Source organism: Pristiophorus japonicus, chromosome 13 (assembly GCF_044704955.1).
Source record: "Pristiophorus japonicus isolate sPriJap1 chromosome 13, sPriJap1.hap1, whole genome shotgun sequence".
Lineage (NCBI taxonomy): Eukaryota > Metazoa > Chordata > Chondrichthyes > Pristiophoridae > Pristiophorus > Pristiophorus japonicus.
This window is the reverse complement of record NC_091989.1, coordinates 49,685,714-49,712,553: the sequence shown is the minus strand read 5'-3', so window position 1 is coordinate 49,712,553 and position 26,840 is coordinate 49,685,714. Positions and strand designations below refer to the sequence as shown.

At 48.4% G+C, this 26,840-nt stretch overlaps 1 protein-coding gene across 3 annotated transcripts in view; it reads right to left on the bottom strand.

The window, feature by feature from the left end:
• The window catches only part of bltp3b (bridge-like lipid transfer protein family member 3B), a 182,501-nt gene that overhangs the window by 136,299 nt on the left and 19,362 nt on the right, over positions 1 to 26,840 (bottom strand). The gene's annotated exons all lie outside the window — the stretch shown is intronic.

Genomic DNA, 26,840 nt, shown 5'->3' with positions numbered 1-26,840 from the left:
GTATGCAGGTACAGCAAGTGATCAGGAAGACCAATGGTATCTTGGTCTTTATTACAAGGGGAATGGAGTATAAAAGTAGGGAAGTCTTGCTGCAATTTTACAGGGTATTGGTGAGGCCACACCTGGAATACTGCATATAGTTTAGTTTTCCATATTTAAGGATATATTAGCTTTGGAGGCAGTTCAAAGAAGGTTCACGAGGTTGATTCCAGAGATGTGGGGGCTGACTTATGAGGAAAGGTTGAGCCTCTACTCATTGGAATTCAGAAGAATGAGAGGTGATCTTATCGAAACATGCAAGATTATGAGGGTGCTTGACAAGGTGGATGCAGAGAGAATGTTTCCACTGATGGGGGAGACTAGAACTAGGGGGGCATAATCTTAGAATAAAGGGGCCGCACATTTAAAACTGAGATGAGGAGGAATTTCTTCTCTCAGGGGGTTGTAAATCTGTGGAATTCACGGCCTGAGAGCTGTGGAAACTGGGACATTGAATAAATTGAAGTCAGAATTAGACAGTTTCTTAACCGATAAGGGAATAAGGGATAATGGGGAGCAGGCAGGGAAGTGGACCCAAGTCCATGATCGGATCAGCCATGATCGTATTAAATGGCGGAGCAGGCTCGAGGAGCCATATGGCTTACTCCTGCTCCTATTTCTTATGTTGTGTTGTTATGTTATGTACCTCTTTGACCAAGCTTTTAGCCACCTGCACTAATTTCTACTTACGTGGTTCAGTGTCAAATTGTTTTTAAATCGCATAATACTCCTGTGAAGCGCCTTGGGACGAAAGCACTATATAAATACAATGTTGTTGTTGTTCTACTACATTTATACTGCAAAAGATTCCAACCAGTTCGCAAAGTTATGATGGCTAAATTAGCTGGGATCCCCAACTACGATGAATATCAAACCATTGGGAGTTGCATGTGCGTGCAAAACTATGATTTACAATATGCTGTTCATTTTATTTTAAAACAAAATATTTGAAATATACAAAAATAACTTATGTGGCAGATTAGGTCCTTCTGAGGTCATGTCATTCAGGGGTTGCAATGGAATCAGACGTGGATACCAATAGTCTTGGTTATGATGCCCTCCACAGTTAACCAGCACAGAAAAAAAGAGCATTTCAATACGGTACTTAAGTTCTATACCCATGTTACTACATCAGCACGCTATCAGAATCAAGATGTAGGAGAAAATACCAATGGGGGTAATATTGATTAGTACAACACAAATCTTTAGAAATTAAACTGTTGTCATTTTGTACCCAGAGACGCAGAATACCCACAGCGCTTGGTCTGCCCTCCAGGCCTCCATAACCAGTGCCTGCAAAGAGACGCTCGGTCACTCAACCAGGAAACACCAGGACTGGTTTGATAAGAATGATCAGGAGATTCAAGAGCTAATAGATTGCAAGTGCAGGGCATTTCTGAGCCTTAAACAGCAACCCAACTCGGGAGCAACAAAACAGCATTACAGACGGCTAAAGGCTAAGGTCCAATAAAAAACCTGGGACTGAAAGAATAGGAGGTGGATGGAGAAAGCACAGGAGATACAGCAGCTGGCCGACAGCCATGATGTGCAAGGATCCTTCATCGCAGTCAAGGCCACCTCTGGTCCAAACACCCAAGGCCCCACCCCACTGCTGGCCAAGAACGGGGAAACACTCATCAAGGACACCGAGGCAAGTCAGGACCCGCTGGAAGGAGATCTCCTCAATCGAGACTCTGCCTTTGACTAGAGTGTTCTCAACCCCATGCGACCTGCCAGCACCTCAGTGAGACCCCAACACTGCACAAGGTAGAAAAAGCCATAAAACAGCTAAAAAACAAGGCTACGGGAGCGGATGGAATCCCTGCTGAGGCACTGAAGTATGGCGGAGAGGCACTGCTGGCGCGAATACACGATCTCATCTCTCATTTGGAGGGAGGAGAGCATGTCGGGAAATCTTAAAGACAGAAAGATAGAAACATAGAAAGATAGGTGCGGGAGTAGGCCATTCCGGCCCTTCAAGCCTGCACCACCATTCAATAAAATCAGGGCTTTCTCTCCATACCCCAAGATCCCTTTAGCCCCAAGGGCCATATCCAACTCCCTCTTGAATATATCTAACAAATTGGCATTAACAACTCTCTGCGGAAGAGAATTCCACAGGTTAACAACTCTGAGTGAAGAAGCTTCTCTTCATCTCGGTCCAAAATGGCTTACCCCTTATCCTTAGACTGTGACACCTAGTTCTGGACTCCCCCAACATCGGGAACATTCTTCCTGTATCTAACCTGTCCAGTCCCGTCAGAATTTTATCTGTTTCTATGAGATCCCCTCTCATTCTTCTAAACTCCAGTGAATACAGGCCCAGACTATCCAGTCTTTCCTCATATGTCAGTGCTGCCATCCGGGAATCCGTCTGGTGAACCTTCGCTGCACTCCCTCAATAGCAAGAACGTCCTTCCTCACATTAGGAGGCCAAAACTGAACACAATATTGCAGGTGAGGCCCCACCTAGGCCCTGTATAGCTACAGCAAGATCTCCTTGCTCCTATACTCAAATCCCCTAGCTGTGAAGGGCAACATGCCATTTGCCTTCACCGTCTGCCGCACCTGCATGCCAATCTTTAATGGCTGATGTACCATGATACCCAGGTCTCGTTGCAACTCCCCTTTTCCTAATCTGCCTTCATGTTTTTGCCACCAAAGTGGATAACCTCACATTTATCCACATTATACTGCATCTGCCATGCATTTGCCCACTCACCTAACCTGTCCAAGTCTCCCTGCAGCTTCTTAGCATCCTCCTCACAGCTTAGTATCATCTGCAAACTTGGATATAATACATTCAATTCCTTCGTCAAATCATTAATGTATATTGTAAAGAACTGGGGTCCCAGCATTAAGCCCTGCGGCACTCCACTGGTCACTGCCTGCCATTATGAAAAGGACCAGTTTATCCCGACTCTCTGCTTCCTGTCTGCCAATCAGTTCTCTATCCACGTCAATACATTACCCCCAATACCATGTGCTTTAATTTTGCACACCATTCTCTTGTGTGGGAGCTTGTCAAAAGCCTTTTGAAAGTCCAAATACACCACATCCACTGATTCTCCCTTGTCCACTCTACGAGCTATATCCTCAAAAAATTCTAGAAGATTTGTCAAGCATGATTTCCCTTTCATAAATCCATGCTGACTTGGACCGATCTTGTCACTGCTTTCCAAATGCACTGCTATGTGATCATGACCATCTTTTAAAAAGGGTACAGGTCCGACTGCGGCAACTGCAGAGGAATCTCCCTGCTATCAGCCACTGGGAAAGTCGTCGCGAGAGTCCTCCTCCTCAACAGTCTTCACCCCGTGGCCGAGGAACTCCTCCTGGAGTCGCAGTGCCGATTTCGTCCCCTCCGGGCACAACAGACAAGATTTTTGCAGAGCGACAGCTGCAGGAAAAATGCAGGGAACAGCGCCAGCCCTTATACATGGCCTTCTTCGATCTTGCAAAGGCCTTTGACACTGTCAACCGTGAGGGTTTATGGAGCGTCCTCATCCGTTTCGGATGCCCCCAAAAGTAAGTCACCATCCTCCCCCTGCTCCATGACGACATGCAGGCCGTGATCCTTACCAACGGATACATCACAGACCCAATCCACGTCCGGGCTGGGGTCAAACAGGGCTGCATCATCGCCCCAACCCTTTTCTCAATCTTCCTCACTGCCATGCTTCACCTCACATTTGACAAGGTCCCCACTGGAGTGGAACCAAACTACAGAACCAGTGGGAAGCTCTTCAACCTTCGCCATCTCCAGGCCAGGTCCAAGACCACTCCAATCTCTGTTGTCAAGCTGCAGTACGTGGACAACGCCTGCATCTGTGCACACACATAGGCTGAACTCCAGGACAAAGTCGACGTATTTACCGAGGCGTATGAAAGCATGGGCCTTACGCTAAACATCAGTAAGACAAAGGTCCTCCACCAGCCTGTCCTCGTCGCACAGCACTGACCCCTCAACATCAAGATCCAGGGCGCGGCCCTGGACAACGTGGACCACTTCACTTATCTCGGGAGCCTCCCATCAACAAGAGCAGGCATTGATGATGAGATCCAACACCGCCTCCGGTGCGCTAGTGCAGCCTTCGGCCGTCTGAGGGAAAAAAGTGTGTTTGAAGACCAGGCCCTCAAAACTGCCACCAAGCTCATGGTCTACAAGACCATAGTAATACCCGCTCTCCTGTATGGCTCAGAGACGTGGACCATGTACAGTAGACACCTCAAGCGACTGGAGAAACACCACCAACAATGTCTCCGCATGATCCTACAAATCCGCTGGGAGGACAGACGCACCAACATTAGCGTTCTCTTCCAGGCCAACATCCCCAGCATTGAAGCACTGACCACACTTGATCAGCTCCGCAGGGCAGGCCACATAGTTCGCATGCCAGACACGAGACTCCCAAAGCAAGCGCTCTACTTGGAACTCGTCCACGGCAAATGAGCCAAAGATGGGCAGAGGAAACGTTACAAGGACACCCTCAAAGCCTCCCTGATAAAGTGAGACATCCCCACTGACACCTGGGAGTCCCTGGCCCAAGATCGCCCCAAGTGGAGGAAGTGCATCCGGGAGGGCACTGAGCTCCTCGAGTCTAGTCGGAGAGCATGCAGAAATCAAGCGCAGACAGCGGAAAGAGCGTGCGGCAAACCAGTCCCACCCACCCCTTCCCTTAACGACTATCTGTCCCACCTGTGACAGAGACTGTGGTTCTCGTATTGGACTGTACAGCCACCTAAGAACTCATATTAAGAGTGGAAGCAAGTCTTCCTCGATTCCGAGGGACTGCCTATGGTGACGATGAATACAACCAGCAACCAAGTAATTCTGGGAAATAGGCCTGTACCGTTTTCCACTCAAGCTGGTCTGAGCAGTGTATAATGCTAATTGGGATTGGGTACTATTTCAGCAGTAACTGACCTCAAACTATTTTGATGCCATTTTTTTTAGAACCATTGATATTTACAAACAGGGCAAAAATGAAGGACTTTCCAAATGAGAAAAATATTTTAACAATACTGATCCAGGTTCAGTCTTTTAACATTTTCTTTAAAGTAAACTGTAAACATCATAACTCATGTTTTAAATAAAGGCAGTACAAAGAGCAGCCTACTTCAGGACAATACAATCTGGAACTTGCATATTAATACATTACAAGGATTTGATAAAGTACCAGATATTAGGCTTGTTAGCAAAATTGAAACCCTTGGGATAAGGGGCAGTCGCACCATGGATACAAGCTTGGCTATGAGATAGAAAATAGAGTTGTAGTGAATGGCTCTTTTTCAGATTGATTAGAGGTACAGGTATACAGTGGAGTTCACCAAGGTTCCAGATTAGGACCACTACTGTTTTTAAGATGCATTAATGCGTTGGACTTGGGATGTACATAGCACAATTTCAAAATCTGAAGATGATACAAAAATTGTAAGTTTAGTAAACAGTAAGGAAACTAATAATAGAGGACAGAGTCAGGCTGATGGAATGGGCAGGTACACAGGAGATGAAATTCAATGCAGAAAAGTGTGAGGAGATAACCTTTTGATTGGAAGAATGAGGAGACACAATACATGCTAAATGGTACAATTTTAAAGCAATGCAAGAGGAGAGACACCTGGGGGTGTTTGTGCACAAATCTTAGAAGGTGGCAGAACAGCTGAATAAAGCATATGGGATTCTGAGCTTGATAGTATAAAAGCCAGGAAGTTATGCCGAACCTATTTACAGCACTAGTTCAGCCCCAAGTGGAAGACTGTGTCCAATTCTGGGCACCACACTTTGGCCCCAAGTTTCGACATGATTTGCTCCTGATTTTTTAGGAGCAACTGGTGTAGAACGGAGTATCTTAGAAATCGGAATTCTCGTCATTTAGTTTGCTCCAGTTCTAGTCAGTTAGAACAGTTTCACTTTGGAACAGAATTTTTTTCCAAAAGGGGGCGTGTCCGGCCCCTGTTTTCAAAGTTTCGTGAGTGAAAACTTACTCCAAACTAACTTAGAATGGAGTAAGTGAAGATTTTTGTACGCTCAAAAAAACCTCGTCTGCACTTTAGAAAATCAGGCGTAGGTTACAAATCAGGTGTAGGGAATGGGCTGGGGGGGGGGGGGGCGGGTTTCAAGGGAAGTTTACAAACATTAAACACTTCAGTTTTACAAATAAAGAGCCATCATCAATAATAAATGATAAATACATCAATAAATCAGCCGCGCACACTTGATGGGCTTAATGGCCTCCTTTTGTGCTGTGCTATCCTATGATTCAATGGGGGGTGGGGTGGGGTTGAAAATCTGAACCCAACATTAGTACATACTCTTTTTACTTATTCATACAATTCAGCAAATTGGATGGCTCTTATTCTGCACCCCCACTATGACTTTTACATACAGTTCCATGGGTATCAGCAGCCCTCTCATACTTTACACAAGTTGTAATTCTTTTTTTAGTGCTTAGATGACACCTCGGACAGACCAAGACAAACCTGGCACATTCGCAGTGCATTTAATCACATAGCCAGCAGGGAGTAAAAATATGAATGTATTTTTTTTCAAATCAATACTTTAATGTTCTAACCAAATCAGCTTATTTTTAATCTATATTTTATAAAAATAATTACTTTCCCCTCAGTGTGCTGAATGACTTTAAAATGCAATTTGATGGAAAGATTGCTCTAATTATAAGAGTACCAGTACTTCATGAACAAAAAAATCTGTGAAATGTTAAAATCCACTTCATTTATAGGAACAATTGACAAATCAGTCTCCGAAAGAATAACTACATTTTGCTAGATTCAGCTGTACTTTTTATTGGCTATTCAGTTTTATTTGAAATGTCCTATATAAAAATGCATTTTTCTTCAATCCAGTATCATTACATTTAGTCTCTCCACACCAGGCAGGAAGCATCAAATTTACTCCTAGTTTCTGCTACTCACAGTCATCAAGATAGTACTGGAAACAGGCCCCACATGATTAACCCTGCTTCCAGTTTTCTCATCTTCGCTCCCCACTGGGGAAAGTAGTGCTTGATCCTGCTGAATATCAGGAATTCATCAGGTATATCAAAACATAGAAAATAGGTGCAATAGTAAGCCATTTGGCCTTTCAAGCCTGCACCGCCATTCAATATCATGGCTGATCCTCGATCTCAACACCATATTCCTGCGTTCTCCCCATACCCCTTGATGCCTTTTGTGTCTAGAAATCTATCGAGCTCCTTCTTTAATATATTCAGTGACTTGGCTTCCACAACCTTCTGTGGTCGGGAATTCCACAAGTACATCACCCTCTGAGTGAAGAAATTTCTCCTCATCTCAGTCCTAAATTTCCTACCCCGTATCCTGAGACTGTATCCCCTTGTTCTAGACTTCCCAGCCAGGGGAAACATCCTCCTCGCATCCAGTCTGTCCAACTCCATCAGAATTTTATACATGTTAATGAGATCCTCTCTCATTCTTCTAAATTCTCGTAAATACAGGCCTAGTCAACCCAATGTCTCTTCATACGACAGTCCTGCTATCCCAGGAATCAGTCTGGTGATGCTTTGTTGCACTCCCTCTATGGCAAGTATATCCTTTTCTTCGGCAAGACCAAAGCTGCACACAATACTCCAGGTGCGGTCTCACCAAGGCCCTGTATAACTTTAACAAGACAGCCTTGCTACTGTACTCAAATCCTCTTGCAATGAAGGACAACATATCATTTGCATTCCTAACTGCTTGCTGCACCTGCATGCTTGCTTTCTAGGGGCTAGATTTTCCCCAAGCAGTTTTGTCGGCGCACTGACCTCAAGCGCACCGACTTTGCGCGCTGGAAACAGCACCGGGAAAAACTCCCCCCATCCTGGCTGCTGTGTACAGTCTCCGGAGTCCTGGCATGGCGTCGATGGTGAAGTGGGAGGGCAGAGCCAAACGCCCATGCCAAAAACAATGCCGGCACCTACGCGCATGCGCAGTGGTGCTGGCCCCGACGTGCGCGCATGAGCAGGAGAGAGAGAAAACTTGGCACTGCCATTTTTCCAGAGCATCGCAGCCCCAATAAAAAGCACAGCAGCTACTCCAGTCGCTCGGCAGGCTCTCTCTCCCCGCCTCGCCCAACCGCGATGAAACGTGCAGATCCAGCAGCTGCAACTTCTCCAGTCCACAAGCTTGCACTTCTCCGGTGCATCTTCCCTCCCCTATCCCAGGCCAAATAGCCTCACACACAGGCCGGTCCGCTGCCTTTCCCGGGCATAGATAAGATAGGATTTACTTCTTTTTTTATTGTATTTTATTAGTTTGGGCTTTTCCTTACTGTTTGCTGCTTGGTTGTTGAGGTCCTCTCCAGTAACCTTCCCTCCCCTAATTTTTTTTTAAAAAACTGCCCGCAAGGTTTTTCAGAGCTGGCCACATATGCTGACCTAAGTGGATTTGGAGTACGTTTTTGCTGGCCAAAGTGGCCAAAACTGGCCTAAGTATCTGGGAACGCCTCCTTTTGAAAAAAAAACTGACCTAAAAAAAAAATCATACCAAACAGACTTACTCTGGAGCAAATTTTGGTGGAAAATGGCATTTTGTAACTTACGCCAGAAAAAACAATTTGCTCCAAAAAAATTGATGCAAGTCATGGCCAATGTTGGGCCCAATGACTGGTGTACAAGGATACCCAGGTCCCTTTGTATATCCACATTTCCCAAGCTATCACCATTTAAATAATACTTTATTCTCATGTTTTTCCTACCAAAGTGGATAATTTCACATTTATCTACGTTATGCTGCATCTGTCGTCTTTGCCCACTCACTCAACCTATCTAAATCGCCTTGCAGAATCTTTGCATCCTCTTCACAACTCACAATCCCACCTAGTTTTGTGTAGTCAGCAAACTTGGAAATATTACAGTTGGTTCTCTCATCCAAATGATCTGATAGGCAATAGGTATGGAATCACCAGCCCAGAGAGATGTTCGGGGCTTTAGTAGCAGGAAGAATAAAAACAGAGTAAAGAAGCAAAAGTTTGTCCTCATCGCTATGGTCGCTTAAGACTTGCAGGTAACATGAAATAATACGCCAAAGATAAAATTTATTTTGTCAGGGTAGGTATACTCTCAGTACCTTTAATACAGGTACAAAACATCAAAAATGAAAGGTATCAAAAGAAGTTAGCAGTTCCATAACATCGTTTTTAAATTAAATTTAAAATCAAATTGAAAAATTCTTTACACACTCCACAAGGAATAGGAACACTTAGTTTAACTGAAGGATACTATTGCTTAAATTATATAAGAGCTCACACAATTAGGCTATGGAAACACATTTCTTGTAACTGTATTGTATTTGCAGTACAAGCGTCATTTTGGAAATGCACACCTGCAGGTACTATCAGATGTCCATTTATTCAGAGGACTGCGAACAGCTCAACGCCAGCTAGCCTTTCTTTTACTGGCCTGCAGAAGATCAGATCTTTCTACAATAGGCCCTCATTTCAATAGTCTAGTTCCACAGCTGCTGATAGAATTGACACCACTTATATCGTTCTCAGAGCAGAGAGCCCAATTAAAGCACACAGTACTGCACAGCATTCACTATAAAGTGCATTTTCTATGAAGATGACCCCAGAGAGAAAAAAGGTAGCTCCAATATATTGTTTTGTTTCTTCCACAGCCATCATATTGAGTACAAAAGAACAATGTTTTGAATGGTGGTTAAGTCTGATTGAGATCACGGTCTGTAAAATACATCACTGTCCCATCATCTTATCCAATATACAATTAAAAACGCACTCAATTAATCAAAAACAGAGTTATGTTTAATTTTAATGTACATATTCGGCAGTTATACAGGGCCTTAGTGAGGCCTCATCTGGAATATTGTGTTCAGTTTTCATCTCCTAATCTGAGGAAGGACATTCTTGCTATTGAGAGTGTGCAGCGAAAGTTCACCAGACTAATTCCAGGGATGGCTGGACTGTCACATGAGGAGAGACTGGATCAACTGGGCCTTTATTCACTGGAGTTTAGAAGGATGAGAGAGGATCTCATAGAAACGTATAAGATTCTGACGGGGCTGGACAGGTTCGATGCGGGAAGAATGTTCCCGATGTTGGGGAAGTCCAGAACCAGGGGACATAGTCTTAGGATAAGGGGTAGGTCATTTAGGACTGAGATGAGGAGAAACTTCTTCACTCAGAGAGTTGTTAACCTGTGGAATTCCCTGCCGCAGAGAGTTGTTGATGCCAGTTCATTGGATATATTCAAGAGGGAGTTAGATATGGCCCTTATGGCTAAAGAGATCAAGGGGTATGGAGAGAAAGCAGGAATGGGGTACTGAGGTGAATGATCAGCATTCTTATTGAATGGTGGTGCAGGCTCGAAGGGCCTACTCCTGCACCTATTTTCTATGTTTCTATGTTTCCTTTTACAAGGAGACCAGTAACAGTCCAGCTGAAGCAGAACGACGCAAGAAATAAGAGTAGGCCATACGGCCTCTCAAGCCTGCTCCATTATTCAATATCATAGCTGATCTTCGAACTCAATGCCACTTTCCTGTCAGATCCCCATATCCTTCCATTCCCTTCGTGTCCAAACATCTATCGATGTTGATCTTGAATACACTCAACAACTGAGAACATAAGAACATAAGAATTAGGAACAGGAGACCACCATCTAGCCCCTCGAGCCTGCTCCGCCATTCAATCAGATCATGGCTGATCTGGTCGTGGACTCAGCTCCACTTACCTGCCCGCTCCCCGTAACCCTCAATTCCCTTATTGGTTAAAAATCTATCTATCTGTGACTTGAATACATTCAATGAGCTAGCCTCAACTGCTTCCTTGGGCAGAGAATTCCACAGATTTACAAGCCTCTGGGAGAGAATATTCCTTCTCAACTCGGTTTTAAATTGGCTCCCCCGTATTTTGAGGCTGTGCCCCCTAGTTCTAGTCTCCTCGACCAGTGGAAACAACCTCTCTGACTCTATCTTGTCTATCCCTTTCATTATTTTAAATGTTTCTATAAGATCACCCCTCATCCTTCTGAACTCCAACGAGTAAAGACCCAGTCTACTCAATCTATCATCATAAAGTAACCCCCTCATCTCCGGAATCAACCTAGTGAATCGTCTCTGTACCCCCTCCAAAGCCAGTATATCCTTCCTTAAGTAAGATGACCAAAACTGCACGCAGTACTCCAGGTGCGGCCTGACAAATACCCTATACAGTTGCAGCAGGACCTCCCTGCTTTTGTACTCCATCCCTCTCACAATGAAGGCCAACATTCCATTTGCCTTCCTGATTACCTGCTGCACCTGCAAACTAACTCTTTGGGATTCATGCACAGGGAGGGTCGTTCAACCTGACTGCCTGCCTCTCTTCCGCTCTTGCATCCGGTCCAGGGTGTCCTTGGAGATGGAGCACGCGGTGTCCACCGGTACGCTCGCGGCCTTCCGCGAGAGGTGGGCACTGGAGGGACTGGAGTACATCATCACGCACGGCAACCAAATTTTAATTTGATTTTACGTTTTAAAGTTTAATTTGTTTTAATTGCCGGTGTTTTTAGTGTCCCCTTCCCTTTTATAGGGGGCACTGGGGAAAAAAGGTGATTTTAGTGCCCCAAAAAAAAAACCCAAAAAAAGAAAAACACAAAAAAAAAGGGCCTTGTAAATGTCTGGTGTGTCATCCAGGTCGGGTGGCACGGTTTAATGTTTTATGTTTTATAGGTAGACTCAAAGAGTTTCATGCACAAGGACCAATTGTGGAGCAGTGGAGGCGTGTCCTGCACAGTTGGAGCTGAGCTGCAGTGAGGAGGGGAGCTACCAACTTTTGCTCCTGCCTGGAAGGCCTGGAGAGCCCTGAGAACAGCCCAGGAAGAGAAGGAAGGAAGGAAGGGGCTTCACCACCAACTTTCACCCAGAGGGAGAGGAGGGAAGCAGAAAACTTTGAACAACTTACCATTCTACAAAGAGTTGGAGAGAGGGGGAAAGACCAACAACAACATCCAGTATGGAAGGAGGGAGACTCTACCATTCGACAGGTGGGTGTGGGTGCATTCCCCAATAGACTTTGCTGTATCGGTGGGGGGAGGAAAGAAGACCACTGAGGGCCGGAACATCGCGGGGGGTGTGTGTGTGTGGAAGTGTGTGTGGGGGCCTTGCTTACAACTAGGCCCCACACACAATTGAACCCCCCCCCTCCCCCAATTGCCTAGCCTGGGATAGCTGGAGCTACCAGGCTGAAGATTTTCTTAATCACCCATTTAGACATCGCTAGGAGTGTGTGCCTGGTGGCTCGAGCTGCCCCAGGTGAAGACATCTTCTCCCCTCACCCGAAGACCACCCCAAAGACTATTTGTGTTTAGACATTAAGGCCTGTGACTTTGGGGTGGGTGTAGCCCTTAAAGGGACCCCGTGATGGCGACTCCATCCACGCCGGTGGCGGGGTCATCAAAGACATATGCGCAGGCGGCGTCGACATCCACGGCACGTCCTGCGCCACCTGCTGCCCTGCCACCATTCAGATTAATTACGAGAAAACACGGGGTCAAGAGCTGCACTCACCCCACAATGAGCATTGAGGAGTGCGTGCGGGCGATGGCTGGGGTCGTCGGCCCCTCGGCCATTGTCGCAGCCTCCAAGATGTCTGGGAAGGCTGTGTTCTTCCTGGGGTCGGAGCGGGCGGTGTCCCTGGCCCTCGAAAAGGGGCTCACTGTGGGCGGGACGTTCCTGCCGGTGGATCCTCTCGAGGCCACCGCGCAGAGGGTCATCGTGTTGAACGTCCCGCCCTTTGTTCCCACTGAGCTCCTCCTCCCTCACCTACAACAACTGGGGGAGGTAAGGTCGGGGATCAACCCCATACCGCTCGGCCTCGGAGAGCAGCCTGCGCCACGTGTTCTCCTTCCGCCGCCAGCTCTTTGTCCGGCTGGCGCGGGAGGAGACGACGGAGGGCTATTTTAATGTGGTGCACGAGGGGACTGCCTACCGCGTCTTCTGGACGTCGGACGGCGTGCGGTGCCATGCCTGCAGAGAGGTGGGGCACATTCGCAAGAACTGCCCCGCCTCCAAGGCCGCCAAACCACCGAAGGCGGCCAAGGCTGGCGCCGCCGCCACCCCTCCCCCTAGTTGCGTCCGCGTGCCGGGAGCCATAGGTGCGCGGGCATTGTCGGGGGCCTTTGTTTTCACGGCCTCCGGCGGGGGGGGAGAGAGAGCGTCCGATCGAAAAGAGGGCGTGGAAGGAGACGAGACATCTAGAGGCGGGTCCCCTCAGTGCGCCAGAAAGTTTGACCACCGCGCTCAGCCCAACCCAGTCACCGGCGAGCGCGGGGTGCCCTGAGCCCGTGCCCTTGACCAATACCACAGAGGGGCTCGGGCGAGGGCAAAATAAGGAAAAGGGGGGGGCGGAGCGGGAGGCCTCGGCAGACATGGAGGTCTCCCTGCCTCCGCGCACCCCCAGGAACAAAAGGAGGCACCGCCCCAATGAGGTGGAGGGGGAACAACATCCCTCCGCGGAGGAGGCGGTGCCCGCCGCGTGTCCCGCGTCCCCCACCAGCGCCCCCAAATTGCGCTGTAGGCGCGAGGAGTCTGTCCCCGGGGAGGGTGAGGCAGTCGAGGCTGCCCAGCCGCTGCCTCCTGGGGATGGCGTGGAAGATCTGCCTGTCGTGGGGGCGTGGGACCAGCGGAAGAATGCGTAGCCGCCGGGTCGAGCATCCCGGGGACTGAGGCGGGCGGAGCCGAAAAGGCCGGACCTGAGCCCGCCCAGCCAATACCCAACTTCCCCCGGGATTTGCTCGACTCGGCAGAAACTGGAAATATGAAAAATTTTCCTGAATCTGTACACGCTGGGCTGGGGGGTGGCGGCGGGGAGGGAGAAGAACAACAACCCTCGCCCCCTACTGTGGAGCTGGGGGAATTGGAGGACCTGGAACATTACTTTGACCAGGTCTCTCGCTGTTCCCCGGTTCCTGGGGCGGAGGGGGAACCCCTTCCGCTGTCGCTTCCCGACCCAGCACCAATTTTAAAAGAGCCCAGTGGGGACTCCTCTGCCGACGATCCTGGGAGTGGGATCGGGGCAGAGCCAGGGCCAGATGGAGCGGCCGGGCCGTTTGCCGTACCTCGTGCGGTCGACGGGCCGGCTGCTAGCGGCGACCTCCCGGAGGGGACGGGGACTCGGTGGAGGACGCGGGTGAAGATCTCGAGTCCATCGCCAGTGAGGCGGTGGATCTGCTCGCGGCCGCCACTGAGACCCTCCTCATTCCCGCAGAGGAACTCCGGGACTTTTTGGTCCAGTGCCGGGGTCGCCGCGATCAAGCCCGTCTGGCCCTGGAAAGATGGTCCGAGCCGGGGCTGCTCATCGCGTCCGTCAGCGCCGCCGCTAAAACCATGGCCGCGGGCGGGCCCTTATCAAAGGCTCATGGCCTTGAGCTGCGCCGGCTCAAAAAGTTCTTCGCTGGGCTGCTGAAGGAGTGGAGGTCAACAAACGACTCCACTCCTCCCCCACAATAGGTTAGGTCGAGGTTGCACTATGCTCTAGTCATGAAGATAACCATAGCCAGCCTCAACATCAACGGCAGCAGAGAGGCACGCCGTAGATTTAACAATTTTTCGCTCCTGCGGGAGGGGAAATATGCGGTGTGCTTCCTGCAAGAAACCCACACCGTTCCGGGAGATGAAGCCACGTGGCTCCTGGAATGGCAAGGAGAGGTCCGCATGAGCCACCTCACCACCACTTCTAGTGGGGTGGCCATCTTGCTGGGCCCGCATTTTCAGCCGGAGATCTTGGGGGTCGAGGAGCCCGTGCCAGGCCGCTTGCTGCACGTAACGGTTCGCCTGGGGGACGTGCCGCTCCATCTCGTGAACGTGTACGCCCCTCAGCCCGGCCCGCAGCAAACACGCTTCTTCGAAGAAGTGTCCGCTCTTCTTGGCTCCGTCGACGTCGGCGACTGCATTGTGCTCGGGGGGGGATTTTAACTGCACCCTCGAGGCGAGGGACTGCTCCGGTGCCCCGCAGTGCATGACGGCGATGGAGAAGTTGAGGGACCTGGTCGGGTCCTTCGACTTGGTGGACGTCTGGCGAAATCTCCATCCCGACTCCAGCGCCTTTACTTGGGTGAGGCCTGGAGTAGGATGGTCTAGAGTCGACCGCCTTTACGTGTCTCGGGCGTACGTTTCCTGCGTCCCGGCGGCCTCCATGCGGCCGGTGCCGTGTTCGGACTAGCACCTGATGTGGACGGAGCTCGCTTCGCTCCGCGCGAGGGCGGGGTCCGCGTACTGGCACTTTAACAACCGGCTGCTGGAGGACGTGCGGTTCCAGGACTCGTTCCGTCGATTCTGGTCCGACTGGAGAAGGAAGCAGGGGGGCTTCCACTCCTTGAGGCTATGGTGGGACGTGGGCAAGGCTCACGTCTGCGTCTTCTGTCAAGAGTACGTGAGGGGGTCGACCAAGAGGCGGGCGGCCAGGGTCGGGCGCCTAGAAAAAGAGGTGCTCGACCTGGAATCCCGTCTCGGTCAAGTCGTCCAGGACCCGGCCCTGCGGACGGTGTACGAAGCGAAGGCGGCCGCGCTGAAGGACCTGCAGCTCGTCGGGTCCCGAGGCGCGTTCGTGAGATCGCGGATCCGGTTCCTGAGGGATCTGGACCGCGGCTCCCCCTTCTTCTACTCGGTGGAAAAAAGGCAGAGTGTCCGTAAGCAGCTCTTGACGCTGCTGGCCGACGGCTCTCTCGTCTCGGATCCGGAGGGCGTCAACAACAGGGCCCGTGAATATTACGGGGCTCTGTTCTCTCCGGATCCGTCCAGCGAGGAAGCGCGTAGAGTTTTGTGGGAGGACCTGCCGAAGGTCAGCCCGGAGGGCGCCAAAAATCTGGAAGCTCCGCTAAGCCTGGCGGAGCTGACCGGTGCCCTCGACCGGCTCTCGAGGGGAAAATCGCCGGGGCTGGACGGGCTGACCGTGGAGTTCCACAGGGCGTTCTGGGACGTCCTGGGGAGCGACTACGCGCGGGTCCTGGGGGAAAGTCTGGCGACCGGGGAGATGCCCCTCTCTTGGCGCAAGGCAGTCATCGTCCTGCTGCCTAAGAAGGGCGATCTCCGCCTCCTTAAGAAGGGGTCCTCCCACTATTCATCGGGGACTTGGCCTGGAGGGTGGTGCACGGAGCAGTGCCGTGCAATAAATTTTTAAGCCGGTTCACGGACTCCCAGGCCGCCTGCAATTTCTGCGGTCTGGAGGAGTCCGTGTTCCATGTTTTTATTGAGTGCACAAGGTTGCAGCCCCTGTTCCATTATTTGAAGGGGCTGCTCCTGAAATTCTGGCTGCACTTCAGTCCCACTCTCCTGATCTTTGGGCACCCTGTGCGGAGGGGAGCGGGTAGGTCCGAAGGCCTCCTCGTAGGACTGCTACGGGGCACGGCCAAGGGAGCCATCAGCCGGTCCAGGCAGCGGGCGGTCGAGGAGGTCGTTCAACCTGACTGCCTGCCTCTCTTCCGCTCTTACATCCGGTCCAGGGTGTCCTTGGAGATGGAGCACGCGGTGTCCACCGGTACGCTCGCGGCCTTCCGCGAGAGGTGGGCACCGGAGGGACTGGAGTGCATCATCACGCCCGGCAACCAAATTTTAATTTGATTTTACGTTTTAAAGTTTAATTTGTTTTAATTGCCGGTGCTTTTAGTGTCCCCCTCCACTTTTATAGGGGGCACTGGAAAAAGGACAATTTGATTTTAGTGCCCAAAAAAAAACCCCCAAAAAAATGAAAAAAAAGAGGGCCTTGTAAATGTCTGGTGTGTCATCCAGGGCGGGTGGCACCGATTAATGTTTTTGTTTTACAGGTAAACTCCAAAAAGAGTTTCATGCACAAGGACCCCCAGGTCCCTCTGCACCTCAGCATGTTGTAATTTCTCCCCATTCAAATAATATTCCCTTTTACTGTTTTTTTTCCCCCAAGGTGGATGACCTCACACTTTCCGACATTGTATTCCATCTGCCAAACCTTAGCCCATTCGCTTAACCTGTCCAAATCTCTTTGCAGCCTCTGTGTCCTCTACACAACCCGCTTTCCCACTAATCTTTATGTCATCTGCAAATTTTGTTACACTACACTCTGTCCCCTCTTCCAGGTCATCTATGTATATTGTCAACAGTTGTGGTCCCAGCACCGATCCCTGTGGCACACCACTAACCACAGATTTCTACCCCGAAAAGGACCCATTTATCCCGACTCTCTGCTTTCTGTTCGCCAGCCAATTCTCTATCCATGCTAATACATTTCCTCTGACTCCACGTACCTTTATCTTCTGCAGTTACCTTTTGTGTGGCACCTTATCGAACGCCTTTTGAAAATCTAAATACACCACATCCATCGGTACACCTCTATCCACCATGTCCGTTATATCCTCAAAGAATTCCAGTAAATTAGTTAAACATGATTTCCCCTTCATGAATCCATGCTGCGTCTGCTTGATTGCACTATTCCCATCTAGATGTCCCGCTATTTCTTCCTTAATGATAGTTTCAAACATTTTCCCCACTACAGATGTTAAAGTAACCGGCTTATAGTTATCCATCTTTTGTCTGCCCCCTTTTTTTTTTTAAAACAGAGGCGTTACATTCGCTGCTTTCCAATCCGATGGCACCTCCCCAGAGTCCAGAGAATTTTGGTAGATTATAACGAATGCATCTGCTATAACTTCCGCCATCTCTTTTCATACCCTGGGATGCATTTCATCAGGACCAGGGGACTTGTCTACCTTGAGTCCCATTAGCCTGTCCAGCACTACCCGCCTAGTGATAGTGATTGTCTCAAGGTCCTCCCTTCCCACATTCCTGTGACCAGCAATTTTTGGCATGGTTTTTGTGTCTTCCACTGGTGAAGACCGAAGCAAAATAATTGTTTATGGTCTCAGCCATTCCCACATTTCCCATTATTAAATCCTCCTCCTCATTTTCTGAGGGACCAACATTTACTTTGGTCACTGTTTTCCGTTTTATATATCTGTAAAAGCTTTTACTATCTGTTTTTATGTTTTGCGCAAGTTTACCGTTGAAATTTATCTTTCCTTTCTTTATTGCTTTTTTAGTCATTCTTTGCTGTTTAAAATGTTTCCAATCTTCTAGCTTCCGACTCACCTTGGCCACCTTATTCGCATTGGTCTTTGATTTGATACTCTCCTTTATTTCCTTGGTTATCCACGGCTGGTTATCCCTTCTCTGACCGCCCTTCTTTTTCATTGGAATATATTTTTGTTGCGCACTATGAAAGAGCTCCTTAAAAGTCCTCCACTGTTCCTCAATTGTGCCACCGTTTAGTCTGTGTTTCCAGTCTACCTTAGCCAACTCTGCCCTCATCCCACTGTAGTCCCCTTTGTTTAAGCATAGTACGCTCGTTTCTGACACAACTTCCTCACCCTCAATCTGGATTACAAATTCAACCATACTGTGATCACTCATTCTGAGAGGATCTTTTACGAGGAGATCGTTTATTTTTCCTGTCTCATTGCACAGGACCAGATCTAAGATAGCTTGCTCTCTTGTAGGTTCTGTAACGTACTGTTCTAAGAAACAATCTCGTATGCATTCTATGAATTCCTCCTCCAGGCTACCCCGTGCGATTTGAGTTGACCAATCGATATGTAGGTTAAAATCCCCCATTACTACTGCAGTTCCTTTTTCACATGCCTCCACTATTCCCTTGATTATTGCCCGCCACCGAAGTTATTATCTGGGGGCCTATAAACTACGCCCACCAGTGACTTTTTCCCCTTACTATCTCTAATCTCCACCCACAATGATTCAACATTTTGTTCATTAGAGCCAATATCGTCTCTCACAACTGCCCTGATATCATCCTTTATTAACAGAGCTACCCCACCTCCTTTCCCTTCTTGTCTATCTTTCCAAATCGTCAGATAGCCCTGTATGTTTAATTCCCAGTCTTAGTCACCCTGCAACCATGTTTCTGTAATGGCCACCAAATCATACCCATTTGTAATGATTTGTGCCGTCAACTCATTTACTTTATTTCGAATGCTGCGTGCGTTTTGGTAGAGTGTTTTAATCCTAGTTTTTCAACCATGATTTCTAGTTTTGACCCCTCCTGCAGCCCCTTTATATTCAGTGGCCCTTTTTGTTTTTTGCCTTGGGTTTCTCTGCCCTCCCCTTTTACTCATCTCCTTTCTGTCTTTTGCTTTTGTCTCCTTTTTGTCTCCCTCTGTCTCCATGCATTGGTTCCCACCCCCCTGCCATATTAGTTTAACTCCTCTCCAACAGCACAAGCAAACACTCCCCCGAGGACATTGGTTCCGGTCCTGCCCAGGTGCAGACCGTCCGGTTTGTACTGGTCCCACCTCCCCCAGAACCGGTTCCAATGACGCAGGAATTTGAATCCCTCCCTGCTGCACCACTGCCCAAGCCATGTATTCATCTGCGCTATCCTGTGATTCCTACTCTGACTAGCACGTGGCACTGGTAGCAATTCCGAGATTACTACTTTTGAGGTCCTACTTTTTAAATTTAGCTCCTAGCTCCTTAAATTCGTCTCCTAGGACCTCATCCCTTTTTTTACCTATGTCGTCGGTACCAATGTGCACCATGACAACTGGCTGTTCTTCCTCCCTTTTTAGAATGTCCTGCACCCGCTCCGAGACATCCTTGACCCTTGCACCAGGGAGGCAACATACCATCCTGGAGTCTTGGTTGCGGCCGCAGAAACACCTATCCATTCCCCTTACCATTGAATCCCCTATCACTATCGCTCTCCCACTCTTTTTCCTGCCCTCCTGTGCAACAGAGCCAGCCACGGTGCCATGAACTTGGCTGCTGCTGCCCTCCCCTGATGAGTCATCCCCCTCAACAGTACTCAAAACAGTGTATCTGTTTTGCAGGGGGATGACCGCAGGGGACCCCTGCACCACCTTCCTTGCACTGCTCTTCCTGCTGGTCTTCCATTCCCTAGCTGGCTGTGGACCCTTCACCTGCGGTTAGACCAACTCGCTACACGTGCTACTCACGTCATTTTCAGCATCGTGGATGCTCCAGAGTGAATCCACCCTCAGCTCCAATTCCGCAACGCGGTCCGTCAGGAGCTGGAGGCGGATACACTTCCCGCAGATGGAGTCATCAGGGACACCGGAAGTGTCCCCGAGTTCCCACATGGTACAGGAGGAGCATATCACGTGACCGAGCTCTCCTGCCATGACTTAACCCTTAGATACACTTAAATTGCCAACAACAATGTTAACAGGTTACTTACTGATATAAAAAAGAAAAAGAAAAGCTACTCACCAATCACCAGCCAATCACTTACCCCCTTGGCTATGACGTCACCTTTTGATTTATTTCTACTTCTTTTTTGCCTTCTCTCCCCGCTGCAGCTGCACCGGCTAGCCTCTCCACGCACCTGGGCCTTTATAGGCCTCACCAACGCCACGCACTCCCGCCTCTCGGACTGCCGCCGCCTCTCCACGCACCTGGGCCTTTATAAGCTGCTCCGACACCACGCACTCCCGCCTCTCGGACTCTGAGCAACCATAGCCCAGCACAGTAAAGAATTCCAAAGTTTCACAACCCTCTGAGTGAAGGAATTTCTTACCTCAGTCCTAAATGACCAACCCCTTATCCTGAGATTATGACCCTCCAGCCAGGGGAAAACAGCCTCTCAGCATCTACCCTGTCAAGCCCGCTAAGAATTGCATATGTTTCTGAGATCACCTCTCATTCTTCTAAACTCTGGAGAATATAGGCCCATTTTACTCAATCTCACCTCTTAGGATAACCCTCTCATTCCACATTTGTTGCACTCCCTCCAAGACAAGTATATCCTTCCTCAGGTAAGGAGACCAAAATTGTACAGAATACTCCAGAGGTGTGGTCTCACCAAAGCCCTATATAATTGCAGCAAGACATCCTTACTCTTATACTCCAATCCCTTTGCAATAAAGGCATTTGCCTTCCTAATTGCTTACTGTGCTTGCATGTTAACTTTGTGTTTCGTGTGCAAGGACTTACAGATGCTTCCAGATTCAAGCCCTTAAGTCTGTGCCAAGTGATGTCAACAAGGTTGGAATGAAAGTGCAACAATTAGATTCACTGTTCCTAGGCTTCGGGGAGCCTGAAAATAAATAATTAACCAAGGTTCCCATTCCTGGTACTCCTGGTACTTCATGCACTCCTTTATTACTTAAATTATAAATCTGACACACTATTTGTTCTCATGCTATTGTTGTGTCTCAGCATTCTGTGGGTTGCCTCCCAAAATGCATGACACACAGGGAGGCTTAGTGTGGCACCCTATTTGCCATGAATGATCTTTTCACATTACTAAGATTGCTTTGAGATCTTAGAAGATGTTTCCGCACTTTTGATGTCCTCCTGATGAACCACGTGCAACTTCCAAGGCCATTAAACAGAGGACCGTATTACATTCAAATAGTATGGTATAAGTGCCTTGGTGGCTATGTGTGTGCGCCACAAGAGCAGATGGTAACCATTCCCATTTTCATCTTTGCAGGCAAACAAGTCTCATAACCGCCACGAACAGGTGCGGACAGGTGGTGGTCCGCCTCAGACCATGCCACTTATGGACCTAGAGTGAGTGAGTGGCAGGCCTCATCAGTGTCTCAGGTCAGGCGACAGCCACTTGAGGTGCTGACCCCTGCTTCAATACTGAGGGTAAGTCCTGCACACTGCCTGGGCTAGGTTGGGGCAATGTGATGGTGTCTCTGGACTAGATATAATGGAGTAGCGGCAGCCCTTCAAATGAGCCTGTGCTATGTGACCTTCCTCAGGTCACCCTGCCCCCTCCCCTGCTGCTAACCACTCGTCTGGTGCTTTCTACTTCCAGATGACCAGTCACAGATGCCGCATCCCTCAGATCAACCGTCCACGCAGGTCATCATGTGGAAGGAGGAAGAAGAGGAAGAGGAAGAAGAGCAGCCGACTACACCTCTTTTTCCACTGGCAATCACCTCGTCCGAGGATGATCTAACATACCCAGGCTTTGAGATCTCCGAAGCTCCTGGGATCAGTGGCATGCAGCAACGCAGTTCTGGAGTCAAATCCCGCATGCCATCTCTCCGCAGGGTGAGTCGGCAAACTCGGTCTGCTGACCGACAGGCAGACGTGGAACTGGACATGGTGGGACTGTCCAGGGAGAGCGTCCAGCTCACCCATCAGCTTCTTGATGCCCCGGGTAGGATTCCCGCTGTGACCATTAGAGGTAGGATCGCAGGTTATTGGTGCGAGCCGCGAAACCTGCAAGGCCATCAGTGCCCACACGAGTCTGGTGGCCTCCACCAGTGGCATGGAAAATAGGTGCAGGAGTAGGCCATTCGGCCCTTCGAGCCTGCACCACCATTCAATAAGATCATGGTTGATCATTCACCTCAGTATCCCTTTCCTGCTTTCTCCCCATACCCCTTGATCCCTTAAGCCATAAGAGCCATATCCAACTCCCTCTTGAATAAATCTAACGAATTGGCATCAACAACTCTCTGCAGAAGAGAATTTCACAGGTTCACAACTCAGTGAAGAAGTTTCTCCTCATCTCAGTCCTAAATGGCTTACCCCTTATCCTTACACTGTGACCCCTGGTTCTGAACTCCCCCAACATCAGGAACATTCTTCTTGCATTTAACCTGTCCAGTCCCGTCAGAATTTTATATGTTTCTTTGAGATCCCCTCTCATTCTTCTAAACTCCAGTGAATACGGGCCCAGTCGATCCAGTCTCTCCTCATATGTCAGTCCTGCCATCCCAGGAATCAGTCTGGTGAACCGTGGCTGCACTCCCTCAATAGCAAGAACGTCCTTCCTCAGATTAGGAGACCAAAACTGAACACAATATTCCAGGTGAGGCCTCACCAAGGCCCTGTACAGTTGCAGCAAGACCTCCCTGTTCCTATACTCAAATCCCCTAGCTATGAAGGCCAACATGCCATTTGCCTTCACCGCCTGCTGCACCTGCATGCCAACCTTCAATGACTGATGCACCATGACACCCAGGTCTCGTTGCACCTCCCCTTTTCCTAATCTGTCGCCATTCAGATAATATTCTGCCTTCATGTTTTTGCCACCAAAGTGGATAACCTCACATTTATCCACATTATACTGCATCTGTCATGCATTTGCCCACTCACCTAACCTGTCCAAGTCACCCTGCAGCCTCTTAGCATCCTCCTCACAGCTCACACCACCACCCAGCTTCGTGTCATCTGCAAACTGGCACTGGAGTCACGGAGAGTGTGGCGAGAAGCCTTTCTGAATATGGTGCATCACAGGCTCAAGCTCTGCTTCAGCTTGGGCAGGTGATGCAGTCCATAAATCCTTCTGCAATACTCTCTGCATTCCCCAGTATGACACCCAGACCCACACCATCTGTGACTGGTGACGCCAATGAAGAGGTTCGCCAGTCAGAAGCCAGGCCTTCCATGCCATGAGCTCGTCCAGTGTCTCCCCATGTGGCATCTCCAATGTCTCTCCCCCAAACACAGCAGTGCTCTGCCAATTTTGCTGCACGCCATCATGGTGCCACTTTGGGTATGAGCAGCAGGCAAGGGAGGGGGTATGGGTAGGGGCCGGGAGAAAGCCGATGGTAAAAGACAGTGGGGCAGGGGTTGCTGCATTATGTTGAGCATTCTGTTGATTATAATGTTGTTGTTGTTGTATCACACTGTTGGATGCAGATAATTTGTTATTTATTTAAGTTTCAAAGTTTGCAAATTATGTTAAAGTTATAAAAGTTTACAATGTTTGAAAAATTATTTTGTTCACCATAACCATTCCTGTGTAGTGTCTCTTTTGCAGAATAAGAGGGGGAATAGTCAACATGGTGGCAAAGCTTTCAATTATGAGCTGCTGACACAAGGCTTTTGCAGCAGCAAAATTTCGCCGATGTCTCCCTTGTGGTTGTGGTGGGAGTGGCATGGGTTCTTCGCCAGGCTCCTCTTCCTCGTCTGCCTCCTCCTCCTCCCCACCCCTCTCTCCAGAGGTGGTCCTGCAGTCCCCAGTGGCAAATCCTGTCCCCTCATCATGGCTAAGTTGTGTAGCATGCAGCACACCACAATGAACTCACGAGATCTGCTATGGTGCGTACTGCAGGCAGCCTCCAGAGTGGTCCAGGCATTGGAAGTATTGTTTGAGCACTCCAACTGTCTGTTTGACGATGTTGCGTGTGGCTGCATGGCTCTCATTATAGCGATGCTCGGCTTGTGTCATGAGCCAGGTGGTGAGGCCATAACCTTTGTCCCCTTGCATCCAGCTCTGGCCTTGTGGTTGATGCTGGAACATGTCCAAGACGATGCTCTCACGCAATTTGAAAGCATCATGGATGCTCCCTGGATATTGGGCATTGACTGCCATGATGCAGTGAGAATGGTCACAGACGATCTGGACGTTCATGCAATGGAATCCTTTTCAGTTTCAATAAGCCTATGGATTCTGTAAAGGTGCTCGCAGGGTGATGTGCGTACAGTCAAGGACACCCTGAACCTTGGGGGAAGTCAGCTCATCGTCCAAAACCTACAGCCCTCTCATTTTGGGGCTCCTTGGTCATTGGAAAGTTTATGAAGTCCATTCTGCGTGCGTACAGTGCAGTAGTCACCTGGTGAATGCAGCAATGTGTAGCGTGTTGCGAGATGGAGCATATGTCCTCCGCTGATGCCTGAAAAGAGCCAGAGGCATAGGAAGCAAGTGCTGCAGTCACCTTCACCTCAACGGGTCGTGTAGTCCTGTTGCCGCTGGTAAGCTGTAGGTCTGCCTGTATGAGGTGGCATATCTCTGTCAGCACTTTTCGAAAGCACAGCCTTCTAACACACTGTGCCTCAGAGAGCTGCAGGTACGAGCGGTGTTCCCTGTAAAGTCGTTGGGGGTAAGGCCTCCTCTCCATATGTCTGCAACCTCTTTGATTACGTTGAAAATGATCAATAAGCCTTCTTCCAGCTCGTCACTGAATAAATATAGCAGCCAGGATCAATGGCTGACATAGTATGGCCCACATCTTTTAAAATGTCCTTTAAAACAAACGATAAACACACAAACTTCACAATGAAAAGTATGCAGTAACGCAGCATTCTTCTCCCAATGCTTTTAATCACTCAGAACTCCGACTTTCTCCTTCGTTTCCAAGATGGCGCCGTTAGCGCTCGGTGTGTGACTGCTTTTTGCTGGCAGGTTCCCGGGCAAAGGCTAAATCGGGCGTTATGCTCGAAAGTTGCAACCAGGGCGCATGCGCATTGATGCAGATGATTTTAGTCATCCAAACGGTGAAAACAGCAGGCGGGCGCTAAGTTTTAGCGCCACCGCAAAATCATTGCTGAAAGTTCCGCCCAGGTGCAAAATCTTGTGCATCTCGTTTCACGCCAAAAAATCCTTTTTATGCCCCGCCCAGGTGCTAGACAGGGCGAAATGAGCTGAAAATCCAGCCCATATTGTATCATACAGCAATATAGTGATAAATTCAAATAATACACAACTTTATTTTTGCTGTAGTTGGCCAAAGAAAGGATTAACCATTACTATGCTATCATGACAATATACTTTGCTTCAATGTAACATTGTCGTTGCAAAATTCCTGCATTTTTCACAATACTGGGATAAACAGTGCAGTGGGATAGCACAGTAGGTTTGTATCAAACCATACCATAAAACGATCGACGCAATTTCACATCTATCATTTGCTCTCCAGTGCCCAGTTTCATCCAGAGCAAAAAAGAACTAAAACTGAAGGAGAATTCACCTCAGCCACTTTTATGCGCTCATTTGCTCCACCTAAGTCTCTCTGTGCTACAAATTATTCCCTTGTCAAGGAAGCCAGCAGACCCCACTGCTGCTTTTACTGTCATGTGAAAATATAAGCAAAAATTTTCATCTGTTCATTCATTCTTATAAATACTATACCAGGGATTGTAACCCAGAGAGATTTTTTTAATACTTTGGGGAGTTTTTTTTGCTCAAGTTGAGGCTTATTAATTCTGAGGAATTAAAACTTTTTCACTTCTATACTTATCAAGCAGTCCCAGGTCAGGTATTGTATCGATAAGACAGAGAGGAACGTTCCTTCTGATCGATCCAGTGTAATATTTGATCGATTGGGTTCCTGTCAAGCTAAATCAGTTTGTGGCTTGGGCTTGTGCCAAACAGGAACTGTGTCGACTGGCTTGCCGTAAATGACAAGATAGCAAGAATGATTTCACACTGTTCTGGGCTAGAATTTTATCCAGCTCCCAGAGTGAAAATTACAGTATTCTCAATTTTTTTTTTTCATTTAATATATGTACAGATGATAATCCAGTCAGCTAGCAAAGTAATTCATGAATCAAATTATGTGGTCTGATAATGGGAACTTGATATTCAAAAAGGGAAATGGTTAAGAAATCACTAAAAATACATAGCTGATAGTGCTGGACAATATAAGGCAGCAAGACATATGGGGCTGAGACAGTACTGATGGCATTTATGATTTTGAACAGATTGTAGTTTGTACATTGTCCCATAAATATGTAAATTAAAAATGGTTACCATTTATTTACTTAATGCACTGTAGAGAATGCATCAAAACAGAGACCTCAAATGATTAATAAATGTACACAGCAGGAAATCAAATAAAGGCTTCAGATAGGTGCAACATAGACCAACACAATAAAAAATCATTTTGTTGCCCCTTCCCCCAAATTTCTTCCATCCTTTTTTTGAAGGTTGCAGTGCAGTTTATGCTAGAGTATAGTTCCAAATGGAGAGCTCTGGTACCTTGCCCAGTGAGAGTCTAGACAGTGAGCATGAGCCTCGACAATGTCAGCCATTTATTCAGCCAGAGGGAGGAATACCACCAAACCAGATTACTCAACCAATAGCTACACAA